Source organism: Cricetulus griseus (assembly GCF_003668045.3).
Source record: "Cricetulus griseus strain 17A/GY chromosome 1 unlocalized genomic scaffold, alternate assembly CriGri-PICRH-1.0 chr1_1, whole genome shotgun sequence".
In the NCBI taxonomy this organism is placed as follows: Eukaryota; Metazoa; Chordata; class Mammalia; order Rodentia; family Cricetidae; genus Cricetulus; species Cricetulus griseus.
In genome coordinates, this window is record NW_023276807.1 from 249,785,054 (window position 1) to 249,797,899 (window position 12,846).

At 34.5% G+C, this 12,846-nt stretch overlaps 1 protein-coding gene across 1 annotated transcript in view; it reads right to left on the reverse strand.

Moving 5' to 3' along the window:
• Positions 1 to 12,846, reverse strand: part of Dach1 (dachshund family transcription factor 1) — a 344,402-nt gene that overhangs the window by 91,492 nt on the left and 240,064 nt on the right.

The window sequence follows — 12,846 nt, forward strand, 5'->3', positions numbered from 1 at the left end:
GACAAGATGTAAGGTTTCAGCAAAGCAACATTTTTGGAACATTTAACCTACTTGTAAGGTTTAATCCTGGTTGAACTAAACAACTAAATAATAAGTTTTCTTTGTCATATAACAAATTCCCCTTTGAACCAAAGTAGAATGAATATTACACAATGCAAAGTTATACTTTTAGTAAACGGTAAACTGGACAACTTTTAAGTTAAAGTGCATGACTTAATTCTACCACAAGTATAAAAAAAATGGATTCATAAGAGCAGAGCACAAAATATCATTTTAGGAACCAGAATAACATCAAAGAAAAATGCCAATGGTGTGCCAATGACTACATCACTGCATTTCAAACTAAGAGAAATGTAATGCTTGGATTGGGTTAGTACCAGTGACAAAGCTAACCATCAGTTGAAGGACAGACACTTTAATATTCAGGACAATGTTAGAATAATCTAGGTCTTGAGATACTTAGTTAGGATTTCTTAGAAGGAATTTAAAAATCATGACTTTGAATAAATTTGGCAACATTAATACATTCCTCTAGAACATTTAAGTAAGAAATCATGCATTTAATTTTTTACCTTATGAGTTTATTTTAAAATAGATGAAACCATTATAAACATAGAAACAGCAAAGTTGGTAAAATTCCAATTTAATGCTTAAGCTCTACTAAAAGCTTTGTTGTAAAATCTCTACGATACAGTTTTCACTGAAGACTACTTAGTTACTGCCATGATATTTTTCCCTTTACTTCATGAAGACAGTTAAGGTTCAATATAAATTCAAACTCATTAGCTCAATACTGTCTGGATCTCAGAGTAAATTGTTCAGAAGTGGGTAATGAAAATTCAATTCAAATCTTCAGCAATCAAACAAAGCGATTTTATTAAACAATGAAACGAATCAATTAAAATGGATATCTTTATTATTTTACTAGAAACCATGACAGCTTTTAGTTTTAAAAAGTTTATAGCTTTATTCAGAAATGACTCACATAAAAGATATGTCTCCAACCTGCTCCCACACTCGATACAAAAGTTCATTTTCATATTCAAGAATTTTATATACCTTACACCTCTTACCCATGACTTTTTTTATTTATTCCAGGCAAATGTGATATAACCACATAAAAGTCAACTTTCCAAGGCATCATGCAAAGAGAATATTAGGATAAAAGACTTCAAATAATCTCACCTTGTTTTAGATATGTAGAACATAGCAAATGTAAATTTTGAGATAGTAACTTTAAAATGAAACAGTAAATAAATTTTGCTTGAATCGCTGTGCAAAAGTTTACAATTATTTTCCCATCTCTGTGGCACCCTAGTCTGCCAAATTCTTAGTATGGGAGCTGTCAGACTGCCATGTAAGTGTTTTTCTCAAGACGTTTCATACATGACATTGAATTTCTCACTAACTAGAGGGCTCTTAGCCATCTCCACCAATCATCATTTGTTAAATACTCATGATGTTAGCTCATTTAGGTAATAAATAGAGCAAACAATTAAGAACTAAGTCTGATGAAAAATATACAATATATAACCAAGTCAGGCCTAAGTGATTTTTGCATTATTTATAGCATACTCCTTCTCCATTAACATGAACAAATGAGAAATGAAAAGAGGCCTCTACAGAACAAGACATGCCTACAATTAGTAAAATAATTTCAAGTATTTTCATCTTTTACAATATCTATAACACTATAAATTATTATACACACATTATATATATATATATGTATATATATATATATATATATTTACCTTACACATATAACAAACAGCCACAAATTTTTAAAATTAATAATTACTGTAAATTATATTTACTTGACGTAGAATTACATCAGATTTCTCCTCTTGTCCTTCCCTCCAACACCCCCAGCTCCTTTAAAATCTTTGCTGTTGCCTACAACTCTCAAGTTGATACCCTGTTTTTCTCAGATTATTGTTATGCATGGCTATGCACACACAAGCATACACATAGACATGTACAACCGGCTGAGTTCAGTTTCGCTGTGTGTTATATGATTCCAAGGCTGACCCTTCTGTTCTGGGCAATCAACAAAGGGATCATCCTGGAAGGGCTAATATTCCTTTTCCCAGCAGTCTTCAGTTGCCTGTAGTTCTCCATGTTGCAGAGAACTCCACAAAGTTTCCCTCTTCCACAATATGTCCACTGGTTTTGTCATAATTGCTTTTAAGACCACAAGGGAGAGCATTGCTTTAATAAGTAGGAAAATTATAGCATTTTAGTTGCAGGAAATAGAAATAAAAGGAAATTGATTTAGTTTTTCTAGAAGCACTTTAGTTTCCTGAAAGTCAAAATAAAAAGATGATTCTGATACAGCCCTTGCATGTTGATGGAGATAACCACTTAGGCATAACTCAAAGAATAATCAAAAATATAAAATGGTAAAACCCAAAGAAAGTATTCACAAGCTCCTCAAAATATTCATATTGCTCTCTTTTTGATCACTTAGAATTACCAACAATATTTTAATGGACTTGGTCAACAGTATTCCTCCCAACATTGGGCAGATCACAAGGGAACAGAGGCTAGATATTACAGAAAAAGGATGTGTGAACTATTAACATCAGGACTCAAGGGAAGTTCTTACATAATGAAACCAAGTGATCAAGCCATACCTATTGTCACATTTTTTTTAATTTTTAAATTCATAATAATATTTTACTTTCAGTTTCTATCTCAACCCATGGTTTAAAATTACAGTTCCTTTCTGAATTTACATGTTGAATTTGGAATGTTCACATTTCTATTCATTTCAGTTTATTTTTAGAAAAATGTACTTAAAATGGAATTTATAATGTAGCCATATTCCACTCTCTGAGAAGAAACCTGGTCAACTCAGATTTTGAAGCACAATTAATAGGTAAGTCGGGAAATAGAAAGTGTTTGAAAAATATGTTTAATTTCTCTTTAATAAACATGCAAACACGAGTGTATGAATGAATGGCACCATTTTTAACCCTACTATAAATAATTATTTCATTATTTAATCTATTCCTTTTGTTATTATACATACCAAGTAATGGATATATTCCAGAACAGTTGACTATATTATTTTCAAATGAGTTTTGAATAGAGTACACACAAAATAATCAAACAGAAAATATGGTGACCTATGAATATGTCTTTCTATTATCATGCATTAAATTAATAAAAGAATATTGAATATTATTATCCTTTATACTTAGGTGACATGGAATGAGTTGTTCTGATTTCCCACAGATTGACCCTGATAAAGGAGACAAATCTCTAAGACATTAACAGTCACAGCACTGGTAGGCGAGTGACAATGACAGACTGTGAAAGGAACCTGAAATTGTCAAGATTCTTTTACAATGAACATAATATCTAGAGTGGATGCTTACTACATTCCATTGGAGACCACTTAGGAGAATGTCAGCTTGATCCAACAGTGAAAACATGGCTACTAAGTAAAAGCAAACACTAGTCATGGGTTCTACAGACATTCAGCTGTTTTACCAGACATTAGAAAAATAGATAAATGATTTTTCAGTAGATACATTTCAATTGAATTGAAAATGACACATAAACTATTCTATGTTATGCTGGCTTTTAATGTAAACCTATAAACAGTCATTATGTGATTCATATAACACAGCCCTCCCTTCTTTCTGTATGTCTGTTTCTGTTCCTCTCTGTCTCTTTCTGTCTCTCTATCATCTATCTATAAGTATCTGTCTGTCTGTCTGTCTGTCTTTCTGTCTGTCTGTCTGTCTATATATCTATCCATATATTTGACAAAGGACAACTATCCACAGAGTACAATGTAAACCTTGGAAGCATAATTAATTAAGGGTATACTCTAAACTAGGTTATTTTATTCTTTCTGTGAGAATAGAGATCAAATCAGAGCCTTTCTTCACCTGTGCTATACCACTGAGCTACACCCCAGCCATGTCACTACATCTTTGTGACACTATTTACTAGACCATGGAGCTGAGAATCTTTGGAAAGTCATGGAAAACAGGAAAACCATGAAGAAAGATAAAATAGATAAGTTTTTAATTTTAAATTACTAGGAAATTGAACTCATGAGAAGTATTAGAATAAATATTTTATGCTGAGTACAGTTCTTCACATACTTTCCCTTTTTCATACCTAACTCCAGAAGGTTTTGATGCAAATGATAAAATAAAAAAGTATAGCCATTACTATCATGATAAAAGGTTAAGTAGTATATGTGCAGAAGAAAGAGGTAATTATATCAGAGAACAGGTTGTTTTTTGATGTTATTGCTGTCATAGGACTCATTAGCACCACACTGTCACTGTGAACCAGATGAAACAGATCCCTAAAACAAAGCAAAACAAATCCAGGCTAGAATCAGTAAACACTTCCATAGGATTCAATGCACAGAAAGAAAGAGTTACTAAATTCTTTTCTATTCATTAAACTTATGAATCTTGTTAGTATCTTGGACAAACTGATTGTAAGCAAGATCCAAATTATTTTGTTCCCTGGAAATAATGTTGAAAACAGATTTATTTAATTTTCACAGCTAAATTAGACCCTGTTTCAGGCAGTGACATACAAATGACCCTATGAAGTATATATGTAAGCCATCAATCTAAAATGTAATCACACAGTTCTTCAAAATAAAGTATTTTATTATAACATAGCTATTTATATTCTAACCTTTTAAAATACTAATGGCAAGGAATATCTTCCTTTTCCTATTTTAGTGTGGACAATTATCATGAAACAAACAAGGGAATTAGAAATATTTCTCTCTACCAGTTGTATAATTTTCCAATAGCTTTGCTATCATATCAAAGAATAGTGACAATTGTATTCCCTATAATCTATCTAATAAGTGTCATGGCATATAATAATTCTGTGCAAGTATAATTTGTATAAGTAACTGTTTTTGTAAGGCTATGACAAGTTAAAATCAGTTTTAATTCCCATTACTTCATGCAAAATTTAAGTTTTAAAAAATATATTTTTGCCTTTATTTTAAGGCAAAATTTATCTTTATTTATCTAAAAATAGCATAACCCCCTTGTAGAAGTGACTGCATGCCCATGGGAGTGATATTAATACTTTTCACATGTTTGCATCTCAGGGTTGATTTATTTCCCTCACAGACCAAAGTAAAGCTCAAAGAACAATATTATCAGTTAGTTGTCTAAGCCAGAAACAGAGGGCGATCCTTATCTCTTCTTCTCTTACCATTGATGTCCAATTCCTTTTTATGTCTGGTTGATTGCATCTCTGTAATTTATCTCTACTCTTTTACTATCTGAGCCGCTGTAATCAATTTGAAGGAGCTGAAATTTGTACTATAATGTACAAATCTTAACACGGTTGCTCCTCTGCTTAGAAGTCTTAATGACTTGCCATTTATAAGAAAAATGTTCAAAATGTGGAAGCTTGTGTAATATGATATATTTGGCTTGTGTTTCCCAGTTATGATATTGTTCAGAGTATTCAAGAAGATAAAACCATCCAGTAGGCTGCTCTTCAGCTGAAAATTATAAACATGATCAGTTTTAACACTTACATGTGGCAAATGTGCAGACAGAATACCAAGGGGAAATACAAATGGAGGATGATCATAAGCAAATACATTTTAAAACGTAAATGAAGCTAGAAAAGAAAAAAACATATGATGTCTGTATGGTAGTTTTGAAATAAATTTAATTTATATACAGAGATAGAGTAAAGATGCAAATGAGGTCCTGGGATACAGTTTAGAAAAGAAAGTTATTATACCATCACTAATGAGGCAATGATGATGACCATGAAGATAACTGATGGGTAATATGAACTTCTTAAACTACACTGTACTTAACTTACATATGTTACTATCCAAGTGAATTTTTTTTAAGATTTCATTATGTAGTCCTGGGTTGCCTGGAACTCAGATAGATCCACCTGCTTCTGCCTTCCAACTGCTGGAACTAAATGCATGTGCCACCATGCCTCACAATTTACCCAAAGTAATATTATCATTTCTGAAGTAAACATATTAACAGCAATTTTATAAAAATGTTTACTTGACCTCAATTTTATTTCCAATATTATGAAATCAGAACACAAACTGTGAAAAACTATTAATCACCTTTGTGAAAAAAGAAATATGTGAATTAAAATCAGTTCAATTTTAATAGATTGATTATGATATAAGTATAGATTAAGGTTGAATATATTCTAAGTTAGAATATATATTAAAAATAAATATAATACTTGAATCTGAGAGTGAAAATGATGTTCAGAAGGAGAATTGGGAATTATTTACAAGACAATATTCAAATGTGTCAGGATGGATATGTTGGTATTTATTCTGGAGAAGCCAATCAAGCTTAAACAAATAGCCAAGCATGATTCCCATTGAATAAAATCTATGTGTTACCATAAGTTCATAGTAAAAGGGGATGTGTTACTGCATTTTATTAGGCCTGTATTTCCCTACATCTTCTGATGTAAGATGTTTCATTAAGATAGCATAAATATACAAATGTAGTATTTATTGGACCCTCACTTAATGGTTCTATTAAGACAATCAAGATAGATGTCATAAATGAATGTCTGGTATTTACTGGACCCTCAGTTAATGAATCAATTTATAGCATGCAGTTTAGTCTAGAAAATGTATTATTCTTAACTACTACTTAAAGTAGTCAGACTGAGCAAACATGCACAATAAATGTACCATGAGCAGGCACCATTCATCCAGCTTGTAACAGAGTATTTAGTTATGCTGTCCAGTAACATAAAGGTTGCCCCTTCAGAATATTGGAGATAAAAGACTTTCTGGGGGGAAGGCTGTGTGTGGAATAGAGGAACTCAACACATTTTCAGGACTACCGAAATAACATTAGCGTTAGTTCAGGTTACATGTAGAGGGCAGATTTGTTGAAAGTTACTGTTTAAAGGAAACCAAAACATTCACCCCATAGCTTCAATTACATACTGTGAAGACATTGTATTCACCACTTTAATGGTCTTCTCATGGGTGGGTATGTGAGGATATTTTCAAGGTCAAAATAACCAATAAAATTTTAGTCACTGACAACAGGAAAACACTTAAGAAGATTGCAAATTAAATGGATAATTTCCAACTAGAGTACAACTCCCATTTCCATCTCAAGAATAAATGGTTTCAATGTGCTTTTGTAGGAATAAAATTCTGCAGTTGAAATGTATAAAACGCTTCAAATGAAATGGGAAAGAGAATAAGAAAAAGGGTTTGAAAATGTTTAAATGAGGACTAACTTTCTGGCCATATCAATATCGGTTAGATAGTATAAAGTAAGATTTAAATACCCTGTATTTTATTTTACAATTAGCTAATTATAGTAACCATAGGTGAAGAGCAAATGGTACAAAGAAGGATATTACCTGTCTAAGGCCACATACCAATACTACCAAAGTCAAGCTCTGAATACTGATTGAAGGTCCATTAAAATAAACAAAAAAGATTATCCACAAGAATAATATCTGACTAATCAATCACATTTTCCAATCCCCAACAGTTTTTTTCACTGTAATATTTTAAAATATGCTATGATGAAATGGTGGTGCAGACCTTTTATCATAGTACTTTGAGAGAATAGACAGTAGGACCAAAGTTGTGAGGATACCCTGGGTTTCAGGTCCAACCTTGGCTACACAACAAAATCATGTATAAATAAAACAAATATTAAACCTGAGAAGTTAAGTAACCATCTCTTCTAAAATGTTCAAAGGGAAGGAGCTATATTTTTAATATCTTCTGTTTAATAAAATAAGATTTATGTAACATATCATTACCTCCTAACAATAGCGACAAAGAAAGATAATGTATTTGAAATATTTTAAGAAGTCTCTTTCCCATTTCATTTCATCTGTGGTCTTTGCAAATGTCTAAAGCCTGTGTCACCTCAAGAGGCCCTAGGAACCTGCAAAATGAAATCATAGGATCATACTGAACCAGGCAAACCCTTCACTGGCCTTGACTCTCTCACAGGACACTCCAGTAAGAGAGCCGGCTCCTGAACTCTGGAGAGATGGCCTCCAGGCCTCAGCACAGGCCTGGATGAACAGACCCTGAGAGACTGCATGTAGGGGAGATGAATCTGCCCACTCACCTCAGGTGTGTGGCTCCAGGAGCCCAGATTGACCATTTTGGCTACTATCTAGATCCACACCCAGGCCTTGGGTTGACCCACCCTAGCATCTACCAGACTAACACCTGCTGGATCTTGTGAAGGGACTAGTTGGTGAAAGGGATATCCCCAAGACCTGCAAGACGAGTGGCAGTCACAGAATATCCAAGAGGAGTACTGGCGAGGACACAGTGATAATTGTATACAGAAATCAGAGGCCTTGAACCAGACAAGTGACTCATGGCAAAAGACATTTATCAGTAAAACTGATGGGAAGAAGAGGTATATTATTTGGCACACGGAAGCCTCCATTGCTACGAGGGTGAATGAAGAGAGATATTAGAGAAATAGGAAAGGAGATGAAGCAAGGAGATTTATCTGTTGTTGTGGTTTTTGTTTTGTATTTGTTTTGGGTTTTTGTTTGTTTTGTTTTAGGTTGGGGGTTTGGTTTTGTTTCTGCTTTTGCTTTTGTTTGCTTGCTTATGTGAGGAAATGTGGCAGAGATGAGGGGAGGGTGGGGTGACCAGAAGGTGAACAGAATTGTGATGGGTGGTATAAAACTCCCTAAGTGTCAATAAAGAAGTTATTAATAAAAATCTCTTTAAAATGAAAAACAACAACAATAAAAATGTATGTCCCATTTAGATAAAAAGAAGACTATTGAAAATGCAATTGGTTTCTTGTAGGAATCTTAAATATTTAACAATAACTATATGATTGTGAAAAATGAATCTTTCATAGACAAAATATATTCTTTTCTCTCTGTGATTACAAAATCTGCCCTGATTTTTATTAGTTTATGAAAATGGTGTGCCATTTAGACCATTGGCTGGTTCTAGGACTCACATGTTCTTACATACTCATATCTGGGCTGCAGTATGAACAGATACTTCTTTTACCTGAAGCTGGTTTAAAATTAAAAGCTGCATGGAAAAATATACATAGTTCAATGTGCAGTAAATGCTATTCCTTTGCTGATTCTGTAGGTGGTTTTAGTAGGTTTTGGAACATGTTTCAATGAATTACAGACTGGTCTCAAACTTGTGGAGGCAGGGATGTCCTTCATCTGCTGATATGCTTGCTTCCCAAGTGTTAAATTTACATGTATATGCCAACATACCTAAGCTATATGATTCTAGGACTCAAACACAGACACCTGTGCAATTAGACAAATAATCTAACAGCTGAATTATCAGTCTATATGCAACAAATGTTTCTCTTAACTAAAAGCACTTCTAAAACCTTTTATTATTTCAACAAGTATATATATATATATATATATATATATATATATATATATATATAAATGAATTTAAGACAGATTGCACTTAGGAACATCTTATGGTTAAAATAATCAGTCCTGAAATTGTTTTTGTCCTTTTTCTTGTTGCATTTTTGAATTTTGTTCTCTGAGCATCCTGTATATAGCTGAGTTTGACAATAAAACATATGAAAATCATTTCACTCAATAAATATTTTGAACCACCTCCCAAAAGTACATAATTGTGTTATAGACACCTCTAAGCGCTTGTAGAACACAATTTGACTTTAATGTTTCTGTCTCAAAAATACAGTTTTGGGTGCTTTCCATAGGTCGATTTTAACTCACAGTGACTGATATCATTTATAAGACTAAAAGATGGCTCACCTTTGTTGTTGTGATGGTGGAGATTTTACCCAGGGCCTTGTACATACTAGCTATAAACTGCACAGAACTGAAATCCAATGTCTGAGCATTTTTAATTATCTCAAATATTTTTAATGTGTAGGAAAATTTTGAAAAGCATTTTTAACATGCATGTATTTTCCAATTTTGAATGATAAAACTAAGTGGCTTTAAATAATTTTACATTCTTGTTTATCCCAATTCTAACCTATCTCTGAATTTTAAAGACCTAGTAAACAGAGAAAAAACCCCAGCATACTAGTCAATGACCAAGAAAGGAGTTTGAAGGTCATAAGTAGCGCATAGTTTTTCTATCAGTACTTGATCAAAACTGTACCACAATACACACAAGGAACCACCCATATGCTCATTTTGGAATATTCTGGACAACAAGCAGAGCAAGGAACTGAATAAGCGTTGGGCAGACACAAGGACAAAAGTAAATGAAAAAATATAGTATTGGGTTTGGTACAGTGGTTAAAGTATGGGCCATGTAAGCTTGAGGACCTGAGTTGTGATCTCAAATACCTCTTTGTTGTTGTTTTAATATTATATGTGTGTGTGTGTGAGTGTGTGTGTGTGTGTGTGTGTGTGTGTGTGTGTGTGTGTGTGATGTGTGTGTGTATGTATGTGTGTGTGTGTGTCCATTTACTTATTATTGAATGTTCATACAGTATATTATGATTAAAGTTCCCCTCCCATGCGGTGGTATATTGCTTATGATTTAATAAAGCCACTGGAGACAAAAATGCAAAACCTGTCACAGCCATAGAGCCAGGCAGACATGTCACACACCTTTAATCTCAGGACACAGGACACAAAGGCAGATGTATCTCTATGAGTTGAAGGCCACCCAGGGTTACACTGGAGTGAACCAGTCTAAAGAGAAACAGCTCACACAAAGGAGTTCTCAGCACTTGGGATCCCACATCTTTAATGCCAGCCTTAGAGGGGTATATACAATAGGAGCAGGGCATTCAGTAGTCAGTATCAGAGATTTATTCTCCAGCCACGATGAGGACAAGAAAGCCCTTTTACCCTGATGTACAGGTAAGAGCTAGTGGATAGCAGCTTTGCTTCTCTGATCTTCAGTGTGAACCCCAATATCTGTCTGTGGGTTTATATTATGTGTGATGCACTCCAAAACTCCAGTCAGAACCTCCTCACCTCCCAACCGTCCACCTCTATTGTTTCTTTCACTGTCATTAGGAAGCAGTTATCCCAACTACCCACTTAAATGCTGGCTAGGTGCATCAGCTTGCTAATGATGCCAGAGCTTTAGAGGAAAAGGTTGGTTTTTATTTGGGGCAATCTGGCTAACTAGATTAGCTGAAATGGCTAGTAAGGGGTCTTACGTAAATATATAAGATGAAAGAAATTCAGAAAAAAAAACAAACACTGATCATCAATCTCTGGCCTGTATGTGTACACACCTGTCCATGAACTGACACACATGCATAAACCTATATTTGAGCATGCATACACCACACACTCACAAGCATACACCACACACTCACAAGCATACACCACACACTCACAAGCATACAAACACACATACACAAACATACAAACACACATACACAAACAAACATACAAACACACAGACATGTGCATAGAAGAAATATATTGAGTAAATTTACATTGTATGCTAAGATATTAACGATGAAAAATGCAATTTGTGTTTTTATATGTTACATGGACATGATTATCTGTTGAAAACATATTGTAAACAAAGACAAAAACAAAATAAATTAAATCTGTGCCACTGAGATCACTTAACTAAGAGGAGGAAGAAATGAGGATCTGTATGTTTAAGTATTGAAGATCGCATGTTTTAGTAGGGGAAAGGCTGGCCTTAGGAATATATTGGACTGATCATTGTCCCTAGATGTATTCTATTGCATGTCAGAGTATATTTAACTCAGAACTGCCTGGCCTGGCCTGAGCAGTGTCAAAGTCACACATAAATGGTGGTGTGGATGACAGCTGGGAAACTCAACTCAAGTGAATGGCCGAGCAAGCACACTATAGGAATGCCTCAGAAGTCAGAGTGAGGTAGGCGAGGGCCAGATTATGAAGGCTCTCAGGTGTCAGGGTGATGAGTTTGGTCATCATTTTAGGCAGAAGACAGAGATGATTAAAATGATAGATCACATAGTCGGACAAGGCAGAGGCTCATTGACTGGACCAAACATCCCAGGTTCTATCATCCACCACAATGACACTAATATGACCAGGGTATGTCTCGTGAATCTTGTATGTCATGGTAGGGGAAAATTGGCCAAATGGGGTGGGGGAAAATGTGTTCTTTACCTCTACTTCCTTCAAAGAAGATGGCTGAAAAACAAATTGACTTCCTGAGCAAGACATGACTAGGTTCTGTGTGGTGAGGCAAGAGTTATTTATCTGTTCTTTTCAAGGTTCTACTGACTTGTAAGCTATTTACTGATATGCAGTAGGGTTTGCTTTGCTCTAAAATAAAAAAGGAAACAAACTGGATTTTATTTGGGACTTTCTTATGAAGAGAAACTCTTTTTGGATAAAGAGCAATAGCTTTCCGGTATCTAAAGTCTGTAAATAAGTCTTAATGAAGAGTTCTAGTGTTTTATAGATTCAGCAGGGGGGACTTCTTTTACACCATTTTTTATTTAAATTAGAAAAAAGGTTGTTTTATATGTCATTCCCTGTTCCCTCTCCCTCCCCTCCTCCCTTGCCCCTCACTAACACACTACCTATCCCATACCATTTCTGCTCCCCAGGGATGGTGAGGCTTTCCATAGGGGTCTTCAGAGTCTATCATGTCCTTTAGGATAGGGCCTAAGGCCCTCCCCTGTGTGTCTAACCTGAGGGAGTATCCCTCTATGTGGAATGTGCTCCCAAATCCATTCCTATGCTAGGGATAAGTACTGACCTACTACAAGAGGCCCCATAGATTTCCCAGGCCTCCTCACTGACATCCACATTCATGGGTTCTCTTCCCTGACAGACAAAATTGAGGATGATAAATTGAGAACACTCTTTCAAAATTCAGGATTTAGTACTATTAAATGT